Source organism: Cervus canadensis, chromosome 5 (genome assembly GCF_019320065.1).
Source record: "Cervus canadensis isolate Bull #8, Minnesota chromosome 5, ASM1932006v1, whole genome shotgun sequence".
Lineage (NCBI taxonomy): Eukaryota > Metazoa > Chordata > Mammalia > Artiodactyla > Cervidae > Cervus > Cervus canadensis.
The window spans coordinates 76,389,471-76,396,846 of NC_057390.1; positions in this window are offsets into that span (position 1 = coordinate 76,389,471).

Genomic DNA, 7,376 nt, shown 5'->3' on the forward strand with positions numbered 1-7,376 from the left:
CCTCACAAACAGTCCCAATCTCATTTCTTCTAGAAGACTTCTGAGAGAAAGACTGTTACAGGAGACACCTTTTTTTGTGATGAATAATGAGCTATTGTCAGTAAGGTGGGTTGTACTCCTGGGAAGAATAGCACTGGAGAGAAGTTCAAGATGAAAAGCATTCTTTTCTTTGGAATAGTCCCTCTCTCAAATAAAAGGAGCACAATTAAGCATAATCATTAGTTTAAAACATGTTTCTAAATGTTGCTCGAGTTTTCGAGTATAAAGACACATATTTATAAATCTGAGTATATAGGCTGGAAACTGTGGTATGGATTTTCAAAACAAATTATAAGTAGGTTTCATCATATTGCTAATGAGAAAGAAGACTTGAAGATTTGTGTAAGGTGTAACAGCTACAAAGAGCATCGCCAGAACCAGGCTTCATCTCTCACTCTCTAGTCCACTGCATGTCCCTTACTGTTCTGGGTAAAATCCCCATGTGGGCAATTACTTTAGGGAGCTTTCGGGTTTCTGTGTTAATTTAGCTCATCTGAATCAGTTCATGCTCCCCTTTGGGAAGAATTGCAGTATTTCTCTAAGCTTGGAAACTTTTATAAGGGTAAGAAACTCAAGAAGTAATGAATTTTAAGACTCATTTCACATTAAAAATGATTTCTGACCCCATCTAGCATTCCAGTCATAGTTCTTAATGTGCCCTGAGAGATGACCAGCATATCAGTTAATGGATATTTGTTTCATAGGGAAGTTTGGTAGCAGCCAAGAAAATTGAGTCCAATTGAAAGCCCTTTTATTCGTTATTCATAAATTCAAATGGTATCTTTTATGGTTGGCAGCACATGAAACTCATTCAGGCCTCTTTTTTAAATTTCTGGGTTTTATTTTCATTTCCCAAAAGAAGTCAGTAAGTTTGAAGTTAGCAGATGGACAATAGCTTAGCTAATGACTAGCTGATCTGAGAACTAAAACCTCCCTCCTACCATAAGGAATTATTTCGCTTGAAATTGGAATGGATTTAACTGTTGCAGACCCTGAGAGATAAGCTGGAGATTTCCACACATTTCCCCCCAAATTTCCAGCAAAGAGTGGACCACAGCCTGAAAGTTGTGACACTTTAAGATAAATGGAGGGAAAGGGAACGTTCTGATCAGATGACAGTTTCATACTGGTGAACATGACAGGGGTCACATCCACTACTGTCATTAACACTAAGTAGCTAACTCTTTCAGGCTTCCCAGGTGGCATAGAGGTAAAGAACCCACTTGCCAATGCAGGAGACACAAGAGACTCGGGTTTGATCCCTGGGTTGGGAAGATCCCCTGGAGTAGGAAATGCAAACCCACTTCAGTATTCTTGCCTGGAAAATTCCATGGTCAGAGAAGCCTGGAGAGCTACAGTCCAGGGGGTTGCAGAGAGTTGGACACCACTGAGCCCATACACAGCTATCTCTTTCAGAAGCAGCACTCTCAGTGGACATATACTTACCACTGACTTCTCTCACGCCTTTCTAAAGAATTTCAAACACTCAAATTTCTGAAAACCTCTAGAACAAGAAGCATTTGGAAATAGGACTTTCCTAAGTAGACTGGTATTGCGATGACCTACTAGGATCCTTGACCTCAAATCCTTAGAAGTTGAAACTAGTCGGTTTCCACTTCAGCCTGACCTGCATTCTGGGATCAATACTGGAGGCAAGCAGGGAAGGGATACAGAGTCAAGAAAGTGCAATGGTATTTGCTCTGAAGTGCAACAGAAATAGCTCATTTGTTCAGCTTTTTCAACCATCTTCTTTACTCTGCTCCAAATCAATGCATGCAAAGGCTAGACTCTGCCTTGACCTTCACATTCCTTCAAGATTAAAATTCAGTCCTGAACTCAAATTCCTCCCAAAACCTTTCCCTGACTTACCTACCAACTCTTTCTATCCAAAGATGATGTTTTCTCTTCCTAAAAAACACAACTTTATGACTACATTGCCTATATCTATAACCATCCAGTACAACCTCTGCAAAGTCTTAATTAGTGATTTCTTTTTTTACTTTGTCCAGCATCCTACCTCTCTTTTCCTCACTACGGCCATCACCTAATTTGAAATAAAACTCCAATGTATGTCCCTACATGCCTGAATCTAGACAAAAGAAGATAGCCTCCAAGATATGGCTCTCTTTCTCTTCCGAAGTTCCTCAAATATCAACAAACATTCAAGTGAAAATTCTGAATTTTAGGTGAGAATTTAAAGGAGGAACATTAGGAAATAATACCTGCATTTAGAGATTCCAGGGCCTGTTATCTCAACCAAGTGGTCCTTCACAGTGAACCGGAAACATGGTTAGGAGCTGAGTGACTGAGTGGGAAAAGTCCCGCCTTTTCCCAGGTAACTCATGTATTGCCATGAATTATTTCTTCTATCAAGTATTAGATGAAATAGGCATGCAGCATTACATTTCCATCCTTGAACCCCTTTTTTGATATTCATTATCTTTATTATTGATATAAAGATACATGAGTTGGGTTTTAGATTAAAATGAAAAATGAAATCGGATTTTATCCTATAATATTTTTTATTTTTTAAATTTATTTTTAGTTGAAGTATATTTGCTTTATAATGTTTTAGTTTCTCCTGTACAACAATGTGAATCAGCTTTGATGGTGGTTTAGTTGCTAAGTCATGTCCGACTCTTGAGATCCCATGGACTATAACCCATCAGGTTCCTCTGTCCATGGGATTTCCCAGTCAAGAATACTGAAGTGAGTTGCCATTTCTTTCTCCAGGGGATCTTCCTGACCCAGGGATCAAACATGCATCTCCTGTATTGTAAGTGGATTCTTTACCGCTGAGCCATCAGGGAATTCCAAGTATCAACTATAAGTGTGCATATAGCTCCTCTCTCTTGAGCCTCCCTCCCCCCTCACACCCCATCCCTCTAGACAGCCTTGACCTCTTTAAATCAATTGAAAAAATTAACTTCATAAATTATATCAAGACTTCTGGCCTCAGTTTCTTTCATCTTTTCTCTTCCTGAAATTTTAGTGTTTCAAAGAACTCTGTAGACAAGAAGCACTGGGGAAAAAAAAAAAATTCTAGTAAGTGGAACAGAGATATAGATTCCCTTAATGGAAATGTAGCTTTAACCTTGAATATTTAATCTCTGAACTGTTCGATCAACCTCAGACTCTCCACTTGAAATGCACTGGCTCTGGATCTTATTGGATTTCATTTTGCTGCATGAACTGATGTCACATATACTTCAGAGACCTTCTCTTCCCTCCTGGGCATAGTCACTCACACTGGGTCCCTTCCCTTTCTGAGACGGTGGATTTTTGTAATTTTATTAACCAAGAAAATATCAAAGCAAGAGCCTTCAAACATGAACCTACATTTCATAGGTGAGGAAACCAAAATGAGGAAAAAGCGAGAGCTCAAAAGCCACCCAGATGGAACAGAGATCACCCAACTCCTAACTCATTAAGCCATTAAGTAATTCATTAAACTACTGGTTTCTACTCTGTGCTAGGCACCACACTGGGTTCCTTGAATACAAACGCACAGTCCTTGCACTCCAAAAGTCTGTGCACCCCACTGTCTCTTCCTTGAAACTCAGATGCAGACAGCCACCATTTAAGATATTTGTCTTCAAGCAAAAAAAAAAAAAGTTACAGATATTTGTCTTCAAGCAGACCTCACACCTCACTGCACTTAAGAAGCTTCAGGAGGCTCTTCATTTTGTCAGTCTCAGAGGACAATATCATTGAACTAAAAGGTGAATGTCATTTTACTAAGCTAATCAGCTGAGACCCTGAGCAAGAGAACAAGACAACACATTTCACCGCCTACCTCTATGTTGTTCTCCCAAGTTTGGCAGCCCAGTTGGTAAAGAATCCACCTGCAATATTGGAGACCAGGGTTCAATCTTTGGGTCAGGATGATCCCCTGAATGAGGAAATGGCAACCCACTCCAGTTTTCTTGCCTGGAGAATCCCATGGACAGAGGAGCCTGGCAGGCTACAGTCCGTGGGGTCACAAAACAGTAGAACACAACATAGTAACTAAACCATCACCACCACAGTGGCCCCTTGCTCACTGGGGGGAATTTAGACTGGAGCATCATTGAAACCCAGACACAGAAGACTCTGCATCTTTGCTCCTGTCACACCCTGTGCTACTCAGCATGTGCGTGTCTCTCCCCATCAGACTTGAGCTTCTTGAGGACCATAATTATGAATTCTGTAGTGCTTAACATGGTGCCAGACACATAGTAAGCTCATGACAAATGATTTTCAAATCCACTAAGAATATTCAAGTATTTAACTTATCTCAGAGTGAGACTGCTATTGAGACAAGTGCTAACAAAAGGGACTTGGGGACATGAGTCTGTCCCGCATCCAAGTACCTCACTGAAAGGGCTGTGTGCTGTGTCGTGCTTCAGTCCTTGGAGTCATCACGGGCAGAGCAGGCACCCTTGGGCAGTGAGAGCAGGGCATCCCTCACCTGGGCTCCCTGCTGCCCTGTGTCTGGAGCGCTTTTGACTGCAGCTGCTTCGTTGAGCTTGAGGAATCCAAAGCTGTGTGCAGGGACCGGGAGCGATGCAGACGAAATAGCACAGAACAGAAAGGTTAACACATTCTGTCAGCTCCCACTTTACATTCACAGGGAAAACAGCAATAGAAACGTTCTCAAGCATAAAAGAATTTTCTACTCCAACTGCTCCGAGAAGAAAAATGCCTCACAAACAGCGTCTTCACTCAGACATCAAACTGCTTGGCTGACAGCATTTTAATCAAAAACTCCAAAGAAAGATGAGTGGAATTTACAAAGGAACACCCAGAGAAAATAAATGAAGACATTCACTGCACTTCTGTAGGTGAAGAGTCAGCAGAGCCTCATGCTTCTGCCCTGGAGGCTCACAGCCCTGTCATTGGACCAATTACTCTGAGTTCGTGGATAGTGATCCAGGCAGCACCAGGGTCCCTTGGGACATGTACTGTTACCAAGAAGATTCCAACTGAGTGGACTGGTCGGTCAAAGAGATGTGAAAGTCAGAAGGGGACAGTGACCAAGAAGTGCTGGACCTGGAAATGCTACCCTGCTTCCTCAGGTGCCTTTAATACTATGGAGAATTATACAAGTCCTGGATTCCCAATCATAACTAAGATAAATCACTGTTGAGAAAATTAATAGTGATGCAGGAAATGCAGGTTCGATCCCTGGGTTGGGAAGATCCCCTAGTGGAGGAAATGGCAACTCATTCCAGTATTCTTGCCTGAAAAATTCCATGGACAGAGGACTACAGTCCTCTGGTGGGCTACAGTCCATGGGGTCACAAAGTGTCCAACATGACTGAGCATGCACAGAAACTTAATATGAGTCATAATTGATTTCCCACATTTCTGCTTATCATTGAGAAAATTCTGAGGAAGAAGACCTTTATTTACTACAAAACTTTGGCATTTTGGGGCTACAGACATCTGCAGTCAGGGAAGATAAAGAAAGGAAGTGAAGGAAGACAGGGAGATTATGTGACTTCTTGTGAAGTGAAGAAGTCACTCAGTCATGTCCAACTCTTTGCGACCCCATGAACTATACAGTCCATGGAATTCTCCAGGCCAGAATACTGGTATTATTGCCCAAACCTGTGAGGGAACAGCACATACTGAATGTAAGCTTCAAAATAAGAGGAATCTCTGTTTTTCCTCAGCTTACATTTTCTCCAAAGCTCTTTGTAAACTGTCTAAAACTCTGATCTGAAGGTCATGGCATCCTACCAGCATGAATGAATTCCTAACACACCGTAGATTCTTCATGCACAGTGGCTGGCATAGCATAATTTGATTAGGTTCACTAATCACAATGCAAATTGGGGCAGAAGTTTTTGCTCAAGTTCCTGCAAACCAGCTCACCTCCTTTGGATCCCTGATTATGTAGATATCAACACGTCAAGAATCTCAACGAAGTTAGAAAAACCCACACACGGGGCCTTGCAGAAAATGAATGTCACCAGCAGCAATTCTAGGAAGAAGACGATGCATTCTATAAATGTTACACTGGCCCTTGCCAGCTTCCATGGTTGACTTTAGTGCACTCACAAAAGGAGCAAATTGAGTAAGAAACAATCCTGCCCTGAAGAACTCACAGTCTGGTGTGGATAGGGAGGGATAACCCAGACACGCAACAAATAACCCCTGTGGAAACTAAGAAGAATCAAACGGAGGAGAGCATAGGTGTTGTGGGTTATCAGAATATTGGGTGAAGAATTCTGTGTGTGATGTTGAGTTGCAGTGATAGGAAGTGGTCTAGAAAGAAAGGATCAGTTAGAGTTAGAACTTGAAATACTTGATGCAGTTCATCAGTAAGGGAGGAACTGGAAGGGCATGCTTATCAATCAGAATCCCAACAGGAAGCAGATGACACTCTCAAAATGGGATAGTTTTAAGAGAGTGCTTTTTCCCCAAAAGGGCTATTTCTGAAGGTATGGGTGAAAGAAACCACAGTAACCCTGGGAAGAGTACGGTAACTCAGGACTGGTAAAGGCTGCATTCTTTCCAACCCTGACCTGGAAAGAATGTGCAATTACCAAAACCCAGAAAGAGACACCGTACATTGTTAAGTGAAGTTAAGTGAAGTGAAAGTCACTCAGTCATGTCCAACGTGGACATCGGGAATGGAACAGCGACCACTAGTTAAGGAACCCAGCCAGCCTGAACTGATGTTGCAGGACAAGAGCCAGAAATGTATCGTCTGACTTAACCCTCCTCCCTCTAATCTTCTAATGGGGCGGGGCATCCTTATTGACCAAACCCATTGGGAAGCTATGGGGCAAGGGAACCCCTTCATGTAGATCATGAAGGATTGAGAAGAGTAGAGAGGGAGTCAGGCCAACAAAATGTGCGTACCCAGGACTGAAGCTGAAGTCACAGTGTGAACAAAGACCTGACTCAGGAAAGTGATGACCTACCCAGGGAGGAGTGAGAAGCTGAGCTGGCCCATAACCTACAGAGGAAGTCGTGAAGGATGCTGTCCTTCCCTCCTGAGCCTAGGGCTCAGGGTTAAAGGGCTTTTCTCCACCCTTGGGAAGGCAATTTTTCATCAGCAGACTTCAGCTCCAAGATTCTTGTCCTTGGCACTCAGTTCCCACTATGATCCCTGCTATGACTGAGGTCCTCCCTACCCTCGCCCCTCACACCCTCCTGCCCTGGCCCCTTCGCACACTCTGAGACCCACAGTAGAGGTCAGCAGAGAGCAGCAGGTGGACTGTGAATTGTAGTGTCCATTCCATGAACCTGCTCCCCAAAGCCTGGATTAAGGGCATCAGCGAGGATAATCCAGGCCTGGAAATGTCATTAGTAACAGTGATAATAGCACAACTTGTGTTTCATTC